This window comes from Lycorma delicatula, chromosome 9 (assembly GCF_047948215.1).
Source record: "Lycorma delicatula isolate Av1 chromosome 9, ASM4794821v1, whole genome shotgun sequence".
Lineage (NCBI taxonomy): Eukaryota > Metazoa > Arthropoda > Insecta > Hemiptera > Fulgoridae > Lycorma > Lycorma delicatula.
The window spans coordinates 9,692,075-9,717,500 of record NC_134463.1 but is presented as its reverse complement, the minus strand read 5'-3'; the positions used below and the strand labels follow the sequence as shown (position 1 = coordinate 9,717,500).

The following is a 25,426-nucleotide window of genomic DNA, read 5'->3' as shown; positions in this document are numbered from 1 at the left end:
CAGTTCAGTCAGGAATTAAAAAAATCTCTTAAGACTGTGTGGTTTTTCCTTTCTAGAAAATTCTTCAGTTATACAAACGACACGCAAAGGTAAGCGATTTGACGAGACTTTGAGATGTCTCTTAATCGGCACGACGTTATAAGATTTACAAACAACTTTCTTACTTTTCTGTGTTTCTGATCGGTCGGTGATATTAGAGGAGTTTACTCGCTCAGACTCGAGCGACTCGTTTGAGGGATTTGGTCGTACCAAATCCCTCAAACGAGGGATTTTTTAAAAGAATTCAAAAAGAACATAATTACTTTTCGGTGTTTCTGAATGAGTGTTACAATTGTTTACTCGCACTAACAACCCCCTCGTGACTGAAACCCCCCTGTTTAAAATATAAATTTGAATTTTAAATATATACTTTAAAATAAAAATTAGAATCTAATTTCAATATGATTTTATTTATTTTTTACCTGCATTAAAATATTATTTAATAAAAACATTCGTTATCAGAATTGCTAATCTAGTTGAAAATTAACAAATTTGTTTTTTGAATAGTAATTTACAGAACTGAACTTTCGTTTTATACACCGATAATTATATTTTCAATTAGGAAAAGTAAGAAAGAAAATTTAATAAAGAGAATATTTTATGTTCTCTAAGACTGAAAACGGTATTAGTTGATCAATTAAAATTGGTAAATATAAAATGTATTTGGTTATAAATTATTTTCTAGACATATATTTTTTTATTTTTATTTTAATTGAATACCTTAGAATATATTATTCATAAAATACATTTTATTAAAACATTTGTGTTGAAGAAATTCGAAAAATTCAAATTCACTTAGTATGGTTTTAGCAGTCGGCTGTTGAAAGATAAGTTAAATCCGTGCGTAAATATTTATTTGATTTACTGATAACCTTTTTTTTATTGTAATGGTACAGTTTTTAATTTATATAATAATACATGTACTCGTGTACGCTAACTTTTAAAATAATATAAAACGAGATTGATTTATTTCTTCCTTACAAAGCTGAACATTTGCTACTGTAAAACAGTTAAAAAGATAAAACGCGTGTCTGTCTATTGAGTCACGTCTGTCTATCTCCCACTTATTCGTTTCTCATTTTACCCTCTCCACTCTTTCTATATGTTTTTTATTGTAAGCTATAGTGGTATGTATTTTATTTCTTATAGCACGTACTCATTTTTGTCCTTGAACATTAACTAAACGGCATTTTTTGTTTTAAATATTACCATCAAAACAACACAGATTTTATTCTATACTCTTGACAATAGGATAAGATGTTTTTTTCTGTACTTATAAAAGTAAAATTAACAACTATACTTCAGCTGCCTTTCTTTTTTTGTTTTTATCCCTCTCAGATACAACACACACACACACACAGAGAGAGAGAGAGAGAGAGAGAGAGAGAGAGAGAGAGAGAGAGAGAGATCAAAAGACTTGGCTTTGAGGAAACACAGCAGCGACTAATAGTTGTAAAAATTGATTTTTATAAAAATGCTACCGTATTTTTATAAAAAAACTGTTCGCCAGGAAACAAATTGTAGCGTGTATACGTATCCTTGAATATATTATTAATTTAATAATTTAAGCTACACATATCAAAAAAGTATCTTGGAATTAATTTTTTTTTTTAATTACAATTTAATGTTTTCGTTTATGTGTTTTTATACGAATTAGTACATTTATTAATTTTTGCTTTACCACTAACGATTGTATAATAATGGAAAAACGCATCCCGCATCTACTATTACAAACCCTAATATGGAGAACTTGAAAGTAGCGGATTTACCAAGAATTTATAGAAATCGCTATTGCTACTGGTCAGATTTTCTAAGAGCATGTCGCTGAGAGAAGGAGGGAAACAAACTTTTCTGTACGATTTGGTGTCTCCTGAAAACGATTCTGCAACGTTTATATACATATATATATATATATATATATATATATACATTTAAAAGATTTTTTCACCCGCTCTACCGGACGCAAATTTTAACCGATTTTGAAGAAAATTGATGGGGGAGATGTAAACCTGTTGAAAATACATCCCTAATGAATTTCAAATGAATCGGTTATCAGAAACCGGAGTTAGAGGAAACAAAATTGGTTTTTGGATACGTTTTCAAAGATTTTCAAGGTTTTCACGTAGTAATTTGAAAGGTAACTTGTTATATAGAAAGCCAGAATTAGATTTCTGTGAGCAATACGTAGCGCGAAATAATTTTGTACGATTCATATTCAAAATATATATTTGAACCAAAAACTGTTTGTTTAAAGAAAAACAAACCAACATACTTGGCATTTATAGACCTAGAAAAGGCTTTCGATAACGTAGACTGGAATAAAATGTTCATCATTTTAAAAAAAATTAGGGTTCAAATACAGAGATAGAAGAACGATTGCTAACCTTTACAGGAACCAAACAGCAACAGTAATAATTGAAGAACATAAGAAAGAAGCCGTAATAAAAAAGGGAGTCCGACAATCCTTGTCGGACTCCCTTTTTTATTAGGATAGGTAACATCCTGTTACCTATCCTAGTTACTTTTTAATCTTTACATGGAACTAGCTGTTAATGAAAGGGCAATTTAGATTTGGAGTAACAGTACAAGGTGAATAGATAAAGATGATACGATTTGCTGATGATATAGTAATTCTAACCGAGAGTAAAAAGGATTTAGAAGAAACAATGAACGGCATGGATGAAGTCCTACGCAAGAACTACCGCATGAAAATAAACAAGAACAAAACGGAAGTAACAAAATGTAACGAAGATGAAAAAATAACGAAGAAAAAAAAATGTAACGAAGATAGACCACTGTATGTGAAAATAGGAACAGAAAAGATTATGGAGGTAGAAGAATTTTGTTATTTGGGAAGTAGAATTACTAAAAACGGACGAAGAAGGAGTGATATAAAATGCAGTACATCACAGGCGAAACGAGCCTTCAGTCAGAAATATAATACGTTTACATCAAAAATTAATTTAAACATCAGGAACAGATTTTTGAAAGTATATGTTTGAAGCGTAGCTTTACATGGAAGTGAAACTTGGACGATCGGAGTATCTGAGAAGATATTATTAGAAACTTTTGAAATGCGGTGCTTAGGAGAATGTTAAAAATCAAATGGATGGATAAAGTGACAAATGATGAGGTGTTGCGGCAAATTGATGAAGAAAGAAGCTTTTGGAAAAATATAGCTAAAAGAAGAGACTGAATATAGGCCACATATTAAGGCATCCTGGAATAGTCGCTTTAATATTGGAGGGACAGGTAGAAGGAAAAAATTGTCTAGGCAGGCCACATTTGGAATATGTAAAACAAATTGTTCGGAATGTAGGATGTAGAGGGTATAACGAAATGAAACGACTAACACTAGATAGGGAATCTTGGAGAGCTACATCAAACCAGTAAAATGACTGAAGACAAAAAAAAAATGTTTGAAGCCAAAATCAAATTTTTCCAAGCACTATCGCTATAATATTTTAATTTCACAATAATCCAAAATTTGATCTGGTATGAAGAAAGGGAATCAGTTTTGAAATTTTAATCGTTTTGAGATAATTTTATAATTTTATTTTTTGTGAACATAGCTCCAAAACCACGTAAATTATACGTAATAGTATCAAAACAGTACATGGCAAGTAGCAGTATTAAGCAATTGATGCCGTCAAACTCAACAATTATGTAAAATTGAGGAAGAACCGAAACATAAATATACAAGTATAATATATTTATTGGAACAATACTTAGTATCTCGCAGTATTATCTATGACATGTAAATGAGATGTCATATTGAATACTCAGGCCGACCATTCCTGAGATTTGTGGTCAATTGAATTTTTGTTTTTTGTTTAATCTCCGGCTCCACAGTTAAGTATTGCTTCAGAGGATGAGATGAATGATTTGTAGCGTGTGTTAAAATGCCATGCCTGACCGGGATTCAAACCCGGAATCTCAGAGTCAATTGAATCCCAATCACAAAAAATGTTCACCGGTATCCACTGTCTAGGATTATAATCCGTATAAAAGTAACTAGCTTTTACTAGGACACAACACTGAAAGCAATATTATTTTCAAAAATCATTACACCAGCGGAACATCCTTTACAATTAATTCTTAACTAAAACCGGAAATCCGCCCTTCTGACGCACTTACTGCGACAGAGTTTTTTGCATTCCGTTGGTGATTATCCTCTAAAATTTTCATAATGTATTTAATTTGTCGGCAGCCACACCCTAACATATATTAGTTGAAAATATTTAAATGAAAGCTTATTACTGCAGTTAAGAAAAGCCCAAAATCCAAAAAAATTGGATTTTTTGGCTACTTTTGGTCCGGTCGATTGATATAAAAATGGGAGGTGCACAACTAGATGGTACAGCAGTCCTAAATCCAAACCAAAATTTCAACATCCAACGGTTAATCGTTTTCGAGTTATGCGAAATACCAAATATCTTACAAAAAATCTGATCTGAGCACCACATGACTTCCTCGTACGCTTACTAAATTACATATACACATTTTTAAAAAAATGAAAAGTACATAAATTTTTATTTCATTTATAACTGCTGATATATTTTTTTTTATTACTATTATTGAATTATTATTTATCGTAATTTTTTTTACAATCAGAGGTTAATAATTATTATAAATCAAAATATTTAAATTAAAAAAAAAGTTAAAATATATATATATATGTATGAAGTGGGATTCGTCCCGATGTGCCTTCCCCTTGTAAGATCCAAATACGTCATTAATAAAAAATTTATTTGACTACAACTGCGGAACCAATACAAATAAGTACCGCTTATGATATATCGTTGAAAGGCTCTAAATGAGGGCTTATTACTGGTTCAGTCGATTGCAATCAAAAGTGAAGTTGCACAACTAGATATTACATCAGTCCTAAATCCAAAATTTCAACATCCTACGGCTAATCGTTTTTGAGTTATGCGAGATACATACATACGTACAGACGTCACGAAGTAACTAGTCAAAATGGATTCAGGGATGATCAAAATACATATTTCCGTTGAAATCTGAAAACCGAAATTTTTCGCGATCACAATACTAGCTTTACTTTGTACAAGGAAATAAAAAAAGGAAAAATGTGGTACCCCCTTACCGAAAAAGGATCGATATTTCAACTTAACATACTACAAACTTAACAAACGCTCGCTTCGCACGCTAACCTTGACTGATTAACAGTAATGTTTTGATTATCATAAATAATTGCCATATTTACTGAATTTAATATTTAAATACTCAAAACATTACTGTTAATCAGTCAAGGTTAACAAGTGAAGTTTGCCTAGGTTAACTTTGCTTAGATTATATTTATAAAATAAATACATATAAATGGTTATATTGTGTTATTTCTCCAACCTGGTTGTTAATATTAATATTTTTCCTGTTATTTTGAGTTATTTCCAGGTGAAAAACTTGGAAACCTTTTTTTGGGAAGGGGATAAACGAAAAAGTACCTAAAAATGAATAATACTTCTTTTACTGGTGTTTCAAATTTTTCTACCTCCACCTTTGTTTTCTAAGATTTCTTCGCGTTTTTAAAAAGTTATTTACAAAAATTTAGTAATTCGTAACCGCATTTAAAAATCTTTGTTGACGTATCATTAACTTTTTAGCTGTCTGAATGAGATTTAACTGTAAACTGCTTACCTAGGTACTGTTAATTCTTAAGCCTTCGGCTTTTTATTGTGTTGGGTAAAGTCAAAAAAAAAAAAAAACACACAGCTAGTATTTGCCAAAAGAAATTGGACTTTAATGAAAACAAATTAATATATGTTATAATTATCATAACCTTAAAAACTACTTAATATATCAGCTGCAATCAGCGTCTGAACAATGATAGTTAAATGAAAAAGTACATGAATATACGCTTCTAAATACAGATTTTGACAATATACGTTTTTGACGAAGCCTGAAAGAGAACATGAAACACCTTAATTTTAATTATAACTTTAGAAAAATATAACATCAATAAACATAGTGTGTCTGAAAAACTATTGCATTGCTGACAAATGCTGTAATATTGAAAAATTAGGAATGAACGAATGTCATTAACTTAGAAACATCAATTACAGTAAATCTTAATTGGCACTGGTCTTTCCTGATTTGTGAACCACACACTTAACATTAAATAATGTAAAAATGCAATTCTAGTTTAACGTAGAAAAGGACACAATAAAATTACAGTACAAAAGAGTTAATTACAATATAATCACACTGAACTTAATTGAGCACATGAAATAGGTTGCAGCTGAACAATGACAGCCTTCTGTAAGTGACCTGTCATCATTTGAGATGATTAAAAAAAAATCAGATTTTGATTAAAACGAAATGGTTAATCATAAATAAATGTAATAAAATATTTTTTTATAGTAATAAATACAACAAAATACTTCAATAGCCGATGACAAATATGATAATTTATAAAATTGTAACGCTCATACGCATGGAGGAGTATTTTGTAAAGACGAATTTTAGAGGTAATTATTTATTATTTTTTGTGCAAGTGAAAAGATTTGTCAGTCGATGACTAATGCGAGGATGGTGTGAGTCAAGAGGGGGGATGGTGAACTGAACGGCCAGCTGTCTGGTTAAGCTACCGTCGGACAATTCAAATATAACCCTAAACATAACGATCATTATAGCTATGCGAGTAACAATTATATAATCCTTTTTTCTTATACATACATCTGAGATAATTAAATGAAATAAAGATTAGTCCATTATTTTATACGAATTACATTTTATTAAAATAATAATTAATTTCCTTTAATTTTAATAGGTATAATAAAAATATTACGATAACGTTTATCCGTTTTGGTTAAGTAATCTATAAAAAACCATTTTAGTATTAAATAATAACAGATCAAAATTTTCCAATTTTATTTACAATACGACCTCGTAATATCCTACACGTGTATTTTAACGAGCAAGAAATATGAGGTAGATGAAATTAGTGAGATACAGAATAAGATTTTTCCGCATTAGCTAAAAAAAAGTTCTTACATACAAATTCTAATCAATTACTTCTGAAAACTTTTGTAATACAAAAACCACAAACAAACATCAATAATACTCAAGAATAATTTTGTAAATGGATTATAAATAAACAGATTTTAAGGAAAAAAGAAAAAGTTATATTAAAATTATATAAATGCAACAAATGTCTCATTTTAGTCTCTCTTTTTTTTTCCTATAACCTGAAAATGCTACTTAAAGCAACCGTAAAAAAAAATTTTTTTCACTTCAAAGTTCTAATCAATTTTCATTACAATAAAAAGTTCCATGAACTTCTTATATAGCTTCTTGAATAAATCGTTCGTTATATACACACACGCGCACGCGCGTCCCAAACATACACGGGCGCGCGTACCTCCCACATATACAAATATATATATATATATTTATTTTGTTTAATAAACGCTGTAAAGTAAATTCATATAAAGGACAAAAGAAAAAATTATTTAACTGATGTACACCGATTTGTTCATTCACAGAGACATTACAATATTTTTACCAATGAAACCCACCAAAATCCAACTTATCCTAGAAAAAACGTTTTACAACAGGTAAGTAAAGAAAAGGAATTTTTTGAAAAATTAAGGGGTATTTTTTTCTATCAACCTAAGGTGCCCCCCATTATAAATTTATATATATATATATACACGTATATAGGAAAATAATGATTAAAAAAGTAACGGGTTACTGCATTCGAATAATAAAATATATTTCCATAATTAATTCGCAAATACTATTATACCATAATTTTCCTTATTTAATGTTTAAACGTTAATTGAATAGCTCTACAGGCAGTTAAATAGATAAAAAAACCATATAGAATCCTAAGGTAAAATGCATATCATGACAATTTATATCGAACATATACCACATGACGTAACAAAATAAAGATATTATTAACTTATAGTCATAATACCATCGATAGATTATTTATACTCGAGACACATTATTCTTCAATTCTGATATCCATCAAACATAGACGTCAATTTGTAGAAATAAGCTTAATAATTATCTTGAATTACTATTATTAATTATCATTAGTTATAAGCACGACGATTATTTAATTTCAACCGTTATTAACAATAATTCGAACAACCGACATTTTTACCGATAATTACATACGCTAGTTATCAGATAAAGCGGTATGTTCGTAACAATGCTAAATGAATATCGTTGACTTAACATTTTTTTCATTATTTAATTAGGTATTTTAACTTCAAAATCTTAATACGATAGAACTATTGCGTTAGCACATCAAACACACCTACACCATCAATAGAAGTTCCCTCTAAAAACAATGTACCCTTTATACATCAGATATTGTACAAGAAAGTCTAGTTCCAGATTCATTTTCAGCAGATTCACTGTAGAACTCAGCACACAATTTCCAATATTTCTTTTGGTTCTCTCTTCTCAAGGGTTGTCATTTATTTTTAGAATACGGAAAGTAGCAACTCAGAGTGTCCTAGCCGGTTGTAGTTTCCTTTTAAATTTTGTTAGATATTATTACAACATACCGTACTACAGTATACGCAACACAAAAATATAATAGCAAACAACATTAAACTTTCATTTTTCTTTGTATTTCTACTTATTATAATATCTTCCTACGTATTCTCTTAGACTACACAGCCTACTTCTATTAGGAAAGTTATTAATTCCGTAACTAATTGTCTGTATAGTATGTATACTAATAATTTTCAAAATCGTTTAAATTAATTATTTTTAAAATTAAAGATTTTGCTAACAAATGTGATTTTGGCATTTCTACTGAACTGTGAGATGGACCAAACTCGAAAAAACAAATTTTTTGGTTATTTTTACGTACTTCATAATTCAGTTTTGAGTTTTGTTAAGGAATTAAAATAATAAGGAAGTTAGGTGAACTAAGAAAAGTCCTTTAGGCTGAGGTGCTTAGGGCTAAACTCAAGGCCGCTCGCTCATCTTAAATCGCACTGTAATTTCCTCACTCGTCCCAGGCTACCGTACTTTGATCGTTCTTACGATTTACTCTTTCCATCATTAGATCAAAACATTATTAAAATATTTCAAGGATCGGGTACCGGTTTTTATTTTTATTGAAATTAATGTATATCGGTTACATAGTGTAATCGCAGCGTTCATCACTTTTCTTTTCTTTTTTACTTGATAATACCGACAATAAGTTTAAAGCTTGTGCGTGGGATATAGAAATGGAATTTTGTAGCGTATGAAAAACGCCATACCTTACTGGGATTCAAATCTGGAACCTCCGTATTAAAGGCCAAGCGCTACCGCTCGCCCCACGGAAGCCGGCAATTTCATTTTAGGTTGTTAAATAATGTGCGCCATTAAAAACAAAATAATGTAAAGTAATAGAAAAAAAGAAATTAACGAAATCGGTCGGCTATTAAAATATTATATCTTTTTTCATTAAAATGTTTACAAGTTAATTTGAAAGTTTACTGAATAATTACTATTGCGCAGTTTATGTCGCTACTTTAATGTTACTGTACACGTAGTTTTGCTAAATTTCTTCATACTGAACAGGTACATTTTAAAAGCTCGGTTAGAAGATAGCGACGTAACTTTTAAAAAAGTATATCTTTTTCTTCATAAAAACGTATTTAATAATTAATTAAAAAATTACGTAAACGTAATTTTATCCGTCGGTAAGTATAATGCCATTTCAGAAATATCAACAGGTCGCACTATCTTTTGTCGGAATAGTGATGAAACTGCTCGAGAGGTTGTTGTTTCTTGTAAAGAGCTTCGGTAGTACAAGAAAAAATATGTATCTTGATTTATTCAACAGATTGCTGTTCGATCTTTATAGTCTAAGCGATATATTTTTTTACGATTTTCATTTCTACTAAGGTTAGCGTGCTTTTAATTTTTGTTATTTTAATTAAAGACATATTTTAAAATGTATCTGGTTTTTTAGATATTGCGGATATTTTCATTAACGCTTTAAAAACTATCGAATAAATTGATAATTTTTAAAAATATAAATACAAATTTTCTGTATAGTTTAAAAATCACTTAACAGTAAAATCATTAAAAAAACCGTTTAAACATCGGTTGAAAATTAGCAAATAAAAAATTAGAAATATCAAATTTCTCTCCTGTAAAATCGCTAGTTTCTTGATATTTTGTCTTCTATGTAAATAAAATAATATGCGCATAAAACATCCGGTTTATTTAAAGCAAATTTTATTAAAATATTTTATCGATTAAAATATTTAATTAATCAGAAAATTGTTTGTTTAAAGAGTTAAAACTTTCTAAACAAATAACTCACGTTAATTTTGCCTTTTTTTATTGTTCTATCTATTTTGTTTCGAAGCCTATTATTAGAAATATTAACATAATATAAACCAAAATGTTACACATCACAACACTTTTATCATCCCTTCCGTTCATATAATAAATTTTATACCGCATTGCTAGGCTATCTACTTTCTTCAATTACGGTATACATACCGCAATTACAAATAATTAAAAAAATATACAAAAAAACTAAATGCAGTTTTCATTATTACTATTATTTTTTATAATTATTATTATTATAGTGAAATAAATTTTCCTTCGTTTCTATTCGCCGTAAATTATTTGCAAAGAGTTTAATTTTAAATCTAACAGACTGATAATAGAAATGTAAATAAGAAACCAGGTATACGAGGAAAATTAATTTCACACAATTCCAAGAATTTAGAGCCAGAAATTATATACTAGGAACGAAAAAATAACAATAAAAACGACACGGTACGGTAAGGTCTCTGAAGTACACAGATCGGAAGGTGCGATGTAAGGACACAGACAGACATCAAGGTCGGATGGACAGTCTTTTTAGGTCATTTCCTCTGTAACAAACAACACGTTCGCGCCCGCTTTCATTTAGTAAGATTTACCAGCCTTCTTGTCAGTTTGACTCTTTATTGATACGCTGTTGTAAATTGTTAACTTTCTTTCAATATCGTGTACGCACAGTTTATATAGTCGATCCGGTACAATAATACAACATACACCGATCTATCGATCACAACGTATTTACTACACCGTAAAGACCTTACTTCGATCCTCGGAGACCTTTCTATTCAAAAATTATTTAATTGCTTTTTTGCCGGTATTATATTCTTAGAATTCGATAAGATGTCCTTGAATGAAATACCTACATTTTACAAAAAATAGTTTTAATATTCGACTATTTGATTTTGATCGATTGATTTTATAATAAGAAGCTTCGATAATCTGACCGTAAAATTTTAAAATCTCAACTAACGCATTATTTTAATATTTACGTCGATTATATTTAATATATATTTATATATATCTGAAATCGTACAATAAACCCGCTTAGTATCATTTAAGTCATATTTGTTATTATTTATTTACACACCGACCGACTGCAGTAGCAGTAAAATAAATGTACCCGGTAATAGAAAAATGAGAACAAAAATGTTGAAGATATTAACATTTTTGCTGCTGTTTTTAGTTAAAGGAAAATATACATAAGGTGTCGTCCAAAAGGCAGTAACCCGGTTTTAAGTTGTTCTTACTCCTACCTCTCATCTATATAACAAGGTGTAACCGAGCGAATCACCCCTATTTCTGGTTATGTAATGCCTATTATTCTGCTTCTTTTTTAAAAACAAAGAATTATAATTTTTTATATAAACGTACATATTTATATGATTATGTAGGAACTCTTTAAGTTAGATAATATGTGGATAAAGGTTAGTTTAATTTTCACATTTTATTTATTACAAAATATTTTCGGCTTTTTTTTTTGTATGGAAGGATACAAAAAAACTATCAAGGACTGTAAGCCCTCCGAACTAAGGGTAAATAAGTACGCTACGCAAAATTATTACAAGTGTAGTAAGCTACCTAGTGTTTATTTTTTCTTCTAAATTAGAACGGTTTTTTTTAATATAAAAAAAAAGATTTATGGAAAAAATTATTTTTTAAAACAAAAGTAAATTCACTTACACTTAAAATATCATTCGCAGGTTCCTTTTGTACGAGTATTTATGTCATTGTTACACGCATTTTTTATGCTAATATAAACAATATTAATCGGCTGTTGTTTGGAAAACGGTAAATATTAATTTACTCATCTGCAACATTCTAAATAACATATCGTAATCGTATATTATACCTCTACCCTGTTCTAAGACAAACTGAAGTCAGGGGGGACAAGAAAATTATCAGTAACCAAAAACTGAATTCTGTTGCCTAGAAAAATTCAATACCAAAAAATTATAAGACTAATTATTTTGCGTTATATATTTATATCGGTATATGTACAGTTCTGACCGGCAAGATAGCTCAGAAGGCAACCGGGTTCTTTATCCAAATAAATAAAGAGATTCTATCGGTTTAAATTTGTAAACTAATAAAAAATTGAGGACATCGCAAGAGGTATGAGTAAAAAAGATAAGGTAGAAAATGTAGAAGAAGAATGGGAGAATGTTAAAAAGGAAATTCTTAAATCAGCAGAAGCAAACTTAGGCGGAATAAAGAGAACTGGTAGAAAACCTTGGATTTCAGACCCAAGGTATATATTGCAGCTGATGGACGAACGTAGAAAATATAAGAATGCTAGTGATGATGAAAGTAAAAGGAACTATCGGCAATTGAGAAATGCTATAAACAGGAAGTACAAACTGGTGAAAGAAGAGTGGATTAAAGAAAAGTGTTCAGAAGTGGAAAGAGAAATGAACATTGGTAAAATAGACGGAGCATACAGGAAAATTTTGGGGTACATAAATTAAAATCTAATAATGTGTTAAACAAAGATGGTACACCAATATATAATACGAAAGGTAAAGTCGATAGATGGGTGGAATATATTGAAGAGTTACACGGAGGAAATGAATTAGAAAATGGTGTTATAGAGGAAGAATAGGAAGTTGAGGAGGATGAAATGGGAGAAACAATACTGAGATCTGAATTTAAGAGAGCATTAAAAGATTTAAATGGCAGAAAGGCTCCTGGAATAGACGGAATACCTGTAGAATTACTGCGCAGTGCAGGTGAGGAAGCGATTGATAAGATTATACAAACTGGTGTGTAATATTTATGAAAAAGGAGAATTTCCGTCAACTTCAAAAAAAGTGTTATAGTCATGATACCAAAGAAAGCAGGGGCAGATAAATGTGAAGAATACAGAACAATTAGTTTAACTAGTCACGCATCAAAAATCTTAACTAGAATTCTATACAGAAGAATTGAGAGGAGAGTGGAAGAGTATATTGAGAGAAGAGGAAAAGTATAGGGACAAGGGAATCAATTCTAGGCCTCAGATTAATAGAAGGAAGATTAAAGAAAAACAAACCAACATACTTGGCGTTTATAGACCTAGAAAAGGCATTCGATAACGTAGACTGGAATAAAATGTTCAGCATTTAAAAAAAATTAGGGTTCAAATACAGAGATAGAAGAACAATTGCTAACATGTACAGGAACCAAACAGCAACAGTAATAATTGAAGAACATAAGAAAGAAAGAAGCCGTAATAAGAAAGGGAGTCCGACAAGGATGTTCCCTATCTCCGTTACTTTTTAATCTTTACATGGAACTAGCAGTTAATGATGTTAAAGAACAATTTAGATTCGGAGTAACAGTACAAGGTGAAAAGAAAAAGATGCTACGATTTGCTGATGATATAGTAATTCTAGCCGAGAGTAAAAAAGATTTAGAAGAAACAATGAACGGCATAGATGAAGTCCTACGCAAGAACTATCGCATGAAAATAAACAAGAAGAAAACAAAAGTAATGAAATGTAGTAGAAATAACAAAGATGGACCGCTGAATGTGAAAATAGGATGAGTAAAGATTATGGAGGTAGAAGAATTTTGTTATTTGGGAAGTAGAATTACTGAAGATGGACGAAGCAGGAGCGATATAAAATCCCGAATAGCACAAGCGAAACGAGCCTTCAGTAATAATTTGTTTACATCAAAAATTAATTTAAATTTTGGAAAAGATTTTTGAAAGTGTATGTTTGGAGTGTTGGTTTATATGGAAGTGAAACTTGGACGATCGGAGTATCTGAGATGAAAAGATTAGAAGCTTTTGAAATGCGGTGAAGTTGATATTTTTTTTTTGTTTTTCGTAGACTTCATTTCATCTATTTTCTCAAAATTAAGTTCTCTACACGTTTTCTTAAAATTTACGCATTTTTCGACTGAAAAATGCGTAAATTTTTGTTAAACGACTGTTTAACAAAATTATTGTAGTTCAAACCTAAAAAAAACGTGTTTTTCGTCACTGAATTTTTCTGTTTTACGGTGGTTATCGTAAAATCTATGGGAGATACAATATTGGGACCTGCTTTATTCGATTTTTCAGGTGAAAATCATAAGAACCCGTCAAGTTTACTCCTTTTATGACCCCCTTAAAAATTAAGACGTTTCGGTTAGTCTGTTTTGCTTAGTTTTTACACGATAAGGTTTCCATTTAAGTCGTGAAAAATCTTACGACAAGATGTGTATTTTACACAATCTTGGTGCGATAATTTACCCTATACATTTTTTTCGGACCGGCAGATATTCTTTTTTGAATACAGGCTGTGGCCTACGGAATCCTGACGAAAGGTCGCCTATTTGGTTTTGAGTTTGAAACGGACTCCGTTGTGCGCCGTTTTTTAACCGAATCGTGCACTACTCTTTATCGAGGGATACTGACGTTCGAAAACTTAGCGAAAATATTTTACGTTTCTCTTGAAAGGATCCAACGCTTCCTCGATATATATATATATATATATATATATATATATATATATATATATATATATAATATATAGTACTATAATAAAGTATAGTAATTGAGCTTGATTACGTATATAAAATAATTATTATATGTAATTAAATAATAAGTAAAAATCTCGTTATAACCCCTTTGTGTATGGTTGGCTGTTGTAGTAATATGTCCACTTATAGTTCAAGAGAAAATTAATTCTCTTTAATATTTTATCTAATTATAAGTTCGGCAAGATTGATAGTAAATTTTAAAAACAATTTAATATAAGACAGCGTGTAATGGATGATCTACCAAATTTTAGATGGAATAATTTTTCATTATAATTTTGTTTAAAATAGTCTATCGATGACGTCATTCCGGAGTGGGGAGACGATGAGAAGCATTATGTGTAGTGTAACTAAAGAAATTCACCGAGATGTTTTGTCTTGTAGTTAGTTATTTGCGGGAATTATCGGTAGATAGATGACTGAATATGCAGTGGAATAATGCCTTCGCATAAAATGTTGTTTAGTCTAATCCACATGTAACGTTATCCAAATTTCATCATTTATTGAGATATTCCTTATTACTGTTTTAAGGTGAGTTTTATTTATTTTGTTAATATTATTAACAAAAATATTATTACCATTATTATTGGTAGTTGTTTTATTCTGTGTATGTATTATTCAAATTATTTATTAGATTAAAAATGTTAGATTCCAGTTAACGCCGATTGATTTTTACAAAATAAATTAATAAATTTAATAATAATAAATAAATAAATTTGTTGTATTAATTTATCCAATTAGCGGCTAAACCATTTCGAAAAAATAAAGGAAACAAGTTATATGTTCGGTTGTAATTTTAGTTTATTTGGTCATTACTTAACAACGGTGACTGGAGCTCCTAGGTTCGACACCCAAAATAGCTTACCGTTTCTTCACCGATCTCAATTAATGTCGTTAAATATTCGGGAATAATACAAAAATTTGAAAAAAACTATTTTTTGATAGGAAAGAAAGCTACAAATAATCATTTTAAAAAATTTGTAAAAATATTTTTAGAAATTTATCGGCGTATTTTTTATTTAACATATATATTTAACAATAATTAATCGTAAGAAAAGAAAAAAACATCGGTAGCGAGTTTGTAGAAGGCGACCGATATTTATAATTTATGTGAGGTTCTCAGTTCGACACCGGGTAATTGTCATATATCTTAATAATTATGCGTACATAGTATTTAAAGCAGAAATTATTCGTAAAAAGTGTACGACATATATACAACAAACAGTCATTACAAATTTTTATATTTAACATTTCCCGTGTTTACTTTATATTTTTTAAGCTAAATTAAAAAAAAATCACAACATTGTTGAAAATGTATAGTCGATCGTTCTTTTAGAGGAAAACTATTTTTAAGAAAGATATAACGACCCTCCTTAGATCGATCGGTTGATAAATTAAGCGACTGATATACCGATAATCCTAGTTCGAATCGGGAAAAATCTTTGGATCAGAGGTTAAATTTTTCATTTACAGTTATCGTTTTTTTGTTATAATTCCAACGAGAAATTTTTTAAAGCTTTTTCACGAACGGAAAGGCATTAATAAATTTAAAAAGTGTCGAAAACCTTAAGGGTCAATTTTTTTATTACAAAGTTTTTGTAAAAATGCACTTTGAGTGAGAAAATTGAAAAAATACAAACATGTTTAAGTAGCCCACCGCATACAGCGAGAGAGATTGACGGAGTAAATAAATATATATATATATATATTCCTAAGAAATTCTGTAGGCTTTCCGAACTACATAAGACTTCAGGCAAAGCTATTTGCTTTTTAGTGTCTTAATTTTGCTTTTTTGGATAATGATGTTTTATTGTAACTGTTTCTTTAAAATGATAAGCCGCTTCCATTTTTTTTTTTTTTTGCTTTTATTCCTTCTTTTTGTATGAATGGCTTTTTGACATTGTGTCAAGAAATCACTAGTACAATTTTCTTTTTAACTAATAACTTTCAAAATGCTGTTGTAAGTGATAATTGAAATTTAGTGATGTTTTGTTACAGTTTTATTCTTAAGTCATTCCCTAATAGTTTTAGACTAATTTAAACAATAAGAAATTACAAATTATTTTAAAAATCATGTAAAACATGTTTAAATAATACTTTCTTCACCTACCTAATTTGATTAAATCATATTTAATTAAAAACCAAAAGAAAATTTCAGTTATTTATGATATAAAAATCTCATGAAATTAATTATACAAAATTTTAATGGAAAAATTATAATAGTACTCCTGATAATAGTAGCTTTTCATTGCTATGAAAAGGATAAGTTGAGTTACAACAATAATATAGTAGAAACATTAGGTTGGATTTATATATTAATCATTGGGACTACATTTTTTAATGTTAATACTCAAATGGATTCGTCAACAGGATAAATAAACAAACCATTAACAATAAACAAACTGGAATTATTAATAAAACTATTAGCTCAATATTTTGATCGGTTTAAAAACCAAAGGTTGAGTGAATACGTCAATCAACTTGAACTATTTGGAGTAGTTGTATTAGAATTTTTTTTTTGTCTTCAGTCATTTGACTGGTTTGATGCAGCTCTCCAAAATTCCCTATCTAGTGCTAGTCGTTTCATTTCAGTATACCCTCTACATCCTACATCCCTAACCAAAAAAATTACATCCCTATCCAAAAAAATTTGGATTTTTAGGCCACTTTTGGTCCGGTCAATTGCAATAAAAATGGGAGGTGCACAACTAGATGTTACAACAGTCCTAAATTCAAAATTTCAACACACTACGGCTAATCGTTTTTGAGTTATGAAAGATACCAAATATCTTTACAAAAAAATCTGATCTGAGCACCACATGACTTCCTTGTACGCTTACTAAATTACATATGCACATTTTTTTTTTAAATAAAAGTACATTAATTTTTATTTCATTCATAACTGCTAATATCTTTTTTTTATTACTATTATTGAATTATTAATTATCGTAATTTTTTTACAATCAGAGGTTAATGATTATTATAAATCAAAATATTTAAATTTAAAAAAAGTTTAAATATATATATATATATATATATATATATATATATGTGTGTGTGTAAAGTGGGATTCGTCCCGATCTGCCTTCCCCTTGTAAGATCCAAATATGTCATTAATAAAAAATTTATTTGACTATAACTGTAGAACCAATAAAAATAAGTACCACTTATGATATATCGTTGAAAGGCTCTCAATAAGGGCTTATTACTGGTTCAGTCGATTGCAATCAAAAGGAAAGGTGCACAACTAGATGTTACAACAGTCCTAAATCCAAAATTTCAACATCCTACGACTAATCGTTTTTGAGTTATGCGAGGTACATACATACGTACAGACGTCACGCGGTAACTAGTCAAAATGGATTCAAGGATGATCAAAATAGATATTTCCGTTAAAATCTGAAAACCGAAATTTTTCGCGATCACAATACTACCTTTACTTTGTACAAGGAAATAAAAAAAGGAAAAATGTGGTACCCCCTTACCGAAAAAGGATCGATATTTCAACTTAACATACTACAAACTTAACGAACGCTCGCTTTGCACGCTAACCTTGACTAATTAACAGTAACGTTTTGATTATCATAAATAATTCCAATATTTACTGAATTTATTATTTAAATACACAAAACATTACTGTTAATTAGTCAAGGTTAGCAAGTGAAGCACGCGTAGGTTAACTTTGTTAGATTATATTTATAAAATAAATGGTTATATTGGGTTTTTTCTTCTACCAGGTTGTTAATATCAATATTTCCTTTTATTTTGAGTTATTTCCAGGTGAAAAATGTGGAAACTTTTTTTGGGGAGGGGAGAAACGAAAAAGTACCCAAAAAACGAATAATAGTTCTTTTACTGGTGTTTCACATTTTTCTATCTCCGCCTTTGTTTTCTAAGATTTCTTCACGTTTTTAAAAAGTTATTTACAACAATTTAGTAATTCGTAACCGCATTTAAAAATCTTTGTTGACGTATCATTAACTTTTTAGCTGTCTGAATGAGATTTTAACTGTAAACTGCTTACCTTGGTACTGTTAATTCTTAAGCCTTCGCCTTTTTAAGGGAAGAATAGAATTTAGAAAAATAGAATAAATCCTGAAATTTCCGAACATTATCTTTACCAATAATCGTGCATTGAAAGGCATCGTGCTGCGATTACATGTAGGAAATCGTGGCAGTCCTTTCGCATCTGTAAGAGAAAAAATTAAACGGTCTTTAATATGATCAGTAACATTGTAAAGTATTACTAAAAGTAAGTATTTCATTGTAACTTAAAAAATTACTAAAGTAAATTGGCACTTGCGCACTTTCGGTGGTACCGCAGTTTGAAAAAATTTTCAAATCTATAATTGATCGAATCTAGACCTATTTTAACATTTGAATGTATTTAAACTCTATTCAGATATTAAAAACCAATATAACCTATACTCTTTTTCTTTTCTTTCTTTTTCCTGTTTAACCTCCGGTAACTACCGTTTAGATAATTCTTCAGAGGATATGTATATGAGTGTAAATGAAGTGTAGTCTTGTACATTCTCAGTTCGACCATTCCTGAGATGTGTGGTTAATTAAAAAACCCAACCACCAAAGAACACCGATATCCACGATCTAGTATTCAAATCCGTGTAAAAATAACCGGCTTTACTAGGACTTGAACGCTGGAACTCTCGACTTCCAAATCAGCTGATTTGGGAAGACGCGTTCACCACTAGACCAACCCGGTGGGTAATAATAACCTATACTATAATTTTTGTTTAAATACTCAAAACATTACTCTGCTAATTAGTCAAGGTTAGCGATCAAAGCGAGCGTAGGTTAAATTTGGTTAAATTATGAGTATATTTGTATAATAAATAAATGTAAATGGTAATATCGGGTGATATTAATAATAACAAAAACGTTTGCCGCTTATAATTATAAATACAAATTAACCAACTTACCCTACGCACTAACTCCACGACTAATTAATCGTGGAGGAACCCCATTTACGGACGCCTAAGCAGTGTCGGGCTCGCTAACAGGTTCCGCCAGTTATAACCAAGGGCGTATGTATACCTGCACACTACCGACTAAATCTCCACTCCTGGCTTCCCCCTTCCTGGGACTGCTTATAGAAACATTTCAACAAAAGAAAGGGGAATAGTCCACAAACACAGTCGTAACAAATCGACAAATGTCACACACCACACAAACAACACTACTTGAAGCAACACATACAGCACGTCAGCTACAAACACCGACATCACACAAGAACCCTGCAGAAAACAGGACAAAGCTTCTAACACCCACAGCAGTCAAGACAAATATCTCAAATAGTCACACCACTTATCAGTGGCCACCATCAGACGCACGAGCAGAATGTGCCCGGCCTCATCCCACCCAGGCGACCCCCTAGGCACTCAGCCGAGAACTTTTCCGCCCCTGCGCCCTCCGGCGCCATTTTCCTCTGCGGAACTCTTCATATAATTGCAGCTTCCTCATGACCGTCCTGACGAATCTTTCCACAGTCTTTCACTGTGCCTCACCTTCTAATAAGATTCTTAGGGTATCTTCAGGGCAGAACATGTGCTCACGTCTCAGGTTGCCGAGCATCTCTCTACGCTCTATGGCGAATCGTGGACAAAAAACAATACATGTTGGGTGGTCTCTTCCCCCTCGCACTCCGGACAATTTTCAGATAGATCGAGCAAAACAGAATAAAACTTTGTAAACCTCATCGTGGAAATTGAATTCTTACATAAAGTTACCGACCCGCCATGCAAATCCTAACTTTAGCTTTAAATAAGGTTAAAGTTTGTGCGATCCACTTCTCAGTAAGAAATAATATGCTAATTACATAAATATTATTCCTTTTAATAGTAACATTTTCTGTTGTACATTATGTAAAATGTTTGGACCGTCTAATTACGTAGCAAATTTTCATGAGATGACTAAACCGATTTCATTTACAATCGAGTCAAATCACACTGTGTTGCTTTCAAGTCTTTTAATAAAATGCTAATCTTGTATCATCGTTATCATTTATTACGTTTATGTTGTCTAAAATATAATACTACAGTATGTTTTGTGATTACTTGAAAAAGTAAAAAAAATATACTAAAATGGGCTACCAGAACCTTGTTTTGTACCGGTAAATGAGATTCGTGTAAATTGTTTAGTAAATTAAATATTCTGATGTTTCCATGCATTTATTTATGAATATATAACATTTGTTAAGAAGTAAACGTTATTTTAATAAAAATTAAAAATTGTAATTATCTGGTAACAGATTTCTCCCTTTGCGCGTGCATGTACGTGTACGTGTGAATTCTTGGATTACTGATGAAGACAGTACACGTATAGTTCTATCCAGATGAAACATTACATTTGATTAAATAATAGAAAGCTTCATCACTCTTGTGTACCGTCGGTATATTAGTTTAATCTAGTTTTGAATGTAGAATTTTATTTAATTTATTGAAAATACATTATTTGCGCTAATTTAAAAAAAAATAATAAGATTGTGATTAAAACAAATTGTTTGATGATAAATAAATGTAATAAAATATTTTTTTATAGTAATAAATATTTTAATAAATACAAAAAAAAAAATAGTTCAATAGCCGATGATAAATATTATAATTTATAAAATTGTAACGGTCATACGCATGGAGGAGTATTTTGTAAAGACGAATTTTAGAGGTAATTATTTATTATTTTTTGTGCAAGTGAAAAGATTTGTCAGTCGATGACTAATGCGAAGATGGTGTGAGTCTGTAGAGGGGGGATGATGGTGAACAGAACGGCCAGCTGTCTTTCTTCGCATCTGGCTGGTGGCTAGCGTCGGACATCACGCGTGATACAATTCAAATATAACCCTAAACATAACGGTCATTATTGGTATGCGAGGTAAAAATTATAGTCCTTTTCTTATATATCCATCTGACATAATTAAATTAAATAAAGATCAGTCCATTATTTTATACGAATTACATTTTATTAAAATACTAATTAATTTCCTTTAATTTCAATAGGTATAATAAAAATATTACGATAACGTTTATCCGTTTTGTAAAGTAATATATAAACAAACATAATATTAAATAATAACAGATCTATTTTTTCCAACGTTATTTACAATACGACCTCGTATTATCCTACACGTGTATTTTAACGAGCGAGAAATATGAGGTAGATAATATTAGTGAGATACTTTAAAAAAAGCCAAATTCTTACCCAGAATCAAACCCGAGACCAGCAGATTTAGAAACTATATCAACTGATCGGCCAGGTTTTAATATGATAGAATGTTGTAAACTAATTTATATAAAATGAAATCTGAAAATTCGTAATTAATTCGATTACATTTAAGGTTCTAGTAAATAAAAGTATCAGACGGCCAGATAAATACGAAATATTGCGTCGAAACGGAAATGAAGTTCAGTCGTACAAATGACACCTTCACTTCTTCCACCGCAGCGAAGGCTGTATATCTACAGAAGCTGTAGTTCTATTCGTAATGAATATCCGAGTATCACTATTAAAAACAGCTTAAGTGGAAGATCCTGGGTTCGACTTTCATAACATGATCACATTTCAAAACACAATTGCATTTGTAATATTTATAAAATACTTCGTTTAGAATCAATTTGGTCTCCAAACAGTTAAATTTATTTAAACCTACTTAAAAAAAAAAAAACATATTGAAGAACCAAGGTTCGATATTATCGGCTTCGACCCATCTTACATTCATGCTGCTTATACGTGTATTTAAAATATAAAATAAATAAATAAAAATTAATTAAAAACAAAAATAAATAAATAAAAATTAATTAAAAACAAAAATAAATAAAAAGCCGGTGTATGAGAAAGAAATGAATCGAACGGTTTATTTTATTCAGCGTTATAAACTCGTAAATAATTATTATAGTTAAAATGTGCTTTACGCAGTGGTGTAAGGGACGGCATTGTAGTTTAACCTTGAACTCAGTTTAACCTTGTACGTGTCATAACAAGGCGGGAATTGTAGCAGCGCGTCGGCGAGCAGTTCTGTCTATGATTTAAAAAGTTATCTCACACTAAATTAAACGAATATTTACAACTAGTTTTTTTTTTTAAATTAATTTATTTTACTCGTATTGACAACATACAAAGTATACATTTTTTTATCGTTTACTCAGGGCATCCGTTATGTATTGCTTCACAGGATGAGATCAAATGGCAATTTTGTAGCGTGTGAAAATGACATGCCTAACCGGGATTCGAACCCGGGACCTCCGGATAAAAGGCCGAGACACGATCACTAAGGAGGCCGACAAACGTCAGTTACTATCACGCATTTTTTACATTGTTTTTTTTTTTTCATGTTATGAATTTTGATAATAAATGCCAAGCGTAACCGGAAATCGAACCTAGAATTATTTACTGTATAAAAAGAACGGAATTCAAACGAACTTCAGATGCAACGTCACCCATTTTAACAATAAATACGAGTAAGTGTTAAATAAAAATATTGTGTGTGTGCGCACGCGCACACACACAATATTTTTATTTAACTCCATTATTCCTTAATTACACAACAGACTCAAAACTTAACAAAATACTTGTTGTACATCACAGATCCATTCTTTGATTTCACCGACCCAAAAAATGTACGGGAAGAGTACTTTTTTTGGAAAAAATTTACTGCATTAGAAATTGTCAGGTCAATTGACATGCTTACCTAACAGTAAACGCATAATACATATTGAAATGGCAGCAGGACTCAATTTTCTGGTTTTTTTATTACTACCGTTCTGGTTGACAAAACAATGTACATTTCATTTTACTTTATCAGATTAAATGTATCACGAAATTGACTTATATCCAAGAGGTTCTGGATCCGAATCCAGTTAATTTTTACGTACAAAAATATTAAACCACCTCACTGTCAATTTAAAAAAGAAATCTGATGTGGACACAACATGACTTCCTTTCACGTCTATTAAATTACATATACACATTTTTTGCTGCACTTTATTTAAACTTATTTCATTTGAAAGTGAGATACGATCCTCTAATTCTTTAATAAATAATTTTTTGATATTTTTTCATATAAATATATATTTTTTTTGTTATTATTGAATTATTTATTGTAATTTTTTTTTATAATCACAATCATAGTGGTTAATAATTATTAATAAATCAATATATTTAAATAAAAAGAAGTTAAAAAAAGGGAGATGATGTCTGATTCGAACCGATGTGCCTTCCCCTTGTATGATCCAAATATTTCACTAATTAAAACTTTATTTAACTATAACTCTGGAACCAATAAAAATAAGTACCACTTATGATATGTCATTGAAAAGCTCTCAATGAGGGCTTATTATTACAGTTAAAAAAATGTCCAAAATTCAAATTTCTTTGAATTTTGGGCTTTTTTGGACACTTTCGGTTCAGTTGTTTGCAATCAAAAGGGTAAGTGCACATCTAGATGTTACAAAAGTCCTAAATCCAAAATTTCAACATCCTACGGCTAATCGTTTTTGAGTTATGCCAGATATATATGTACGTTCAGACGTCACGATGAACTAGTCAAAATGGATTCAGGGACGGTCAGAATGGATATTTCCGTTTAAATCTGAAAACTGAAATTTTTGTGATTACAATACTTCTGTAATACTTCTGTAAAAAGGTCTGTAATACTCCTTTCCTGCGCATGCGTTCCCGCGCTCGGTATGAGGTAAAAAAGGCAGTAACATTATTTTTTGTTTAAGATGCAGTCTAATACAATTAGTTACCGTCCTAACTTCGCACGGGTTGCTCAATGTGGCATCAACCCTGCGGCACATTTATGCCTAATCATAACTTGGATAAATATAGAGATAAAAAATAATACGATTAAGTACAATTTATTATTTTTATTATTTCAAATGAAAATAATAAAGAGCTATTGACGGAGGCGATAATTAATTAGTAAAATGCCTATAAAACCTTTATGACTTCAAATTACTTTCCTATAATCTTAGTTTTATTAAGGAGCAGTCTATGGGGATAAATTCAGAAAAAACATTTGTGAACGGAACAGTAGAGGAATCTATAAGTATTTTAATTAACCGGTTTGCTGATTAGCTTTATTTTTCTTACGAGTTAATAATTAGTAGATGAATAAAACAATGAAAAAATGTGAGCCTATACCAAGCGCAAATATAAAACAGAATAATAACACTTCCCGAATAAAGTTGAGCAAACACATTCGACGGAAAGAGTGGTAGCGTAAGTCAAATGCTAGCGCAATACGTCATTATTTACCGTAGACTGTGAAATTACATAACTAATAATTTCGTTATAAATACACGCTTGCTTAAATCCGAGTGTTGGTTCAACAAACGATATTTTTTTCAGTATTCTAATAATTATTTTTTACTTAGATTTGTCACCGCTTTTAAGTTGCAAAATTTTTGAAACATGGAGGTCCGAATAATCGACATTTTAATAAATATTAATCTCAGATTATATCTAATTTGAATCAGAATTAATTTCTGAATTTTTTTACAAGGAAATGTCTCTTATAATTTGAGTACTTAAAATAAGTAATAATTTATGT

The 25,426-nt window shown here is 30.3% G+C and overlaps 1 protein-coding gene and 1 long non-coding RNA gene across 3 annotated transcripts in view; one reads left to right on the top strand and one right to left on the bottom strand.

Moving 5' to 3' along the window:
• Positions 1-25,426, bottom strand: part of LOC142329961 (uncharacterized) — a 37,996-nt gene that overhangs the window by 8,810 nt on the left and 3,760 nt on the right. The window contains exon 2 of the long non-coding RNA XR_012757640.1: positions 18,884-19,048. This is a non-coding gene — a long non-coding RNA (uncharacterized LOC142329961). The remainder of the gene's footprint in view (positions 1-18,883; positions 19,049-25,426) is intronic.
• LOC142329960 (uncharacterized) overlaps positions 15,263-25,426 on the top strand; it is a 49,241-nt gene continuing 39,077 nt past the window's right edge. For both annotated transcript variants that reach the window (XM_075374948.1, XM_075374947.1), the window contains exon 1: positions 15,263-15,390. The gene's annotated coding sequence lies outside the window, so the exon portion shown is untranslated. The remainder of the gene's footprint in view (positions 15,391-25,426) is intronic.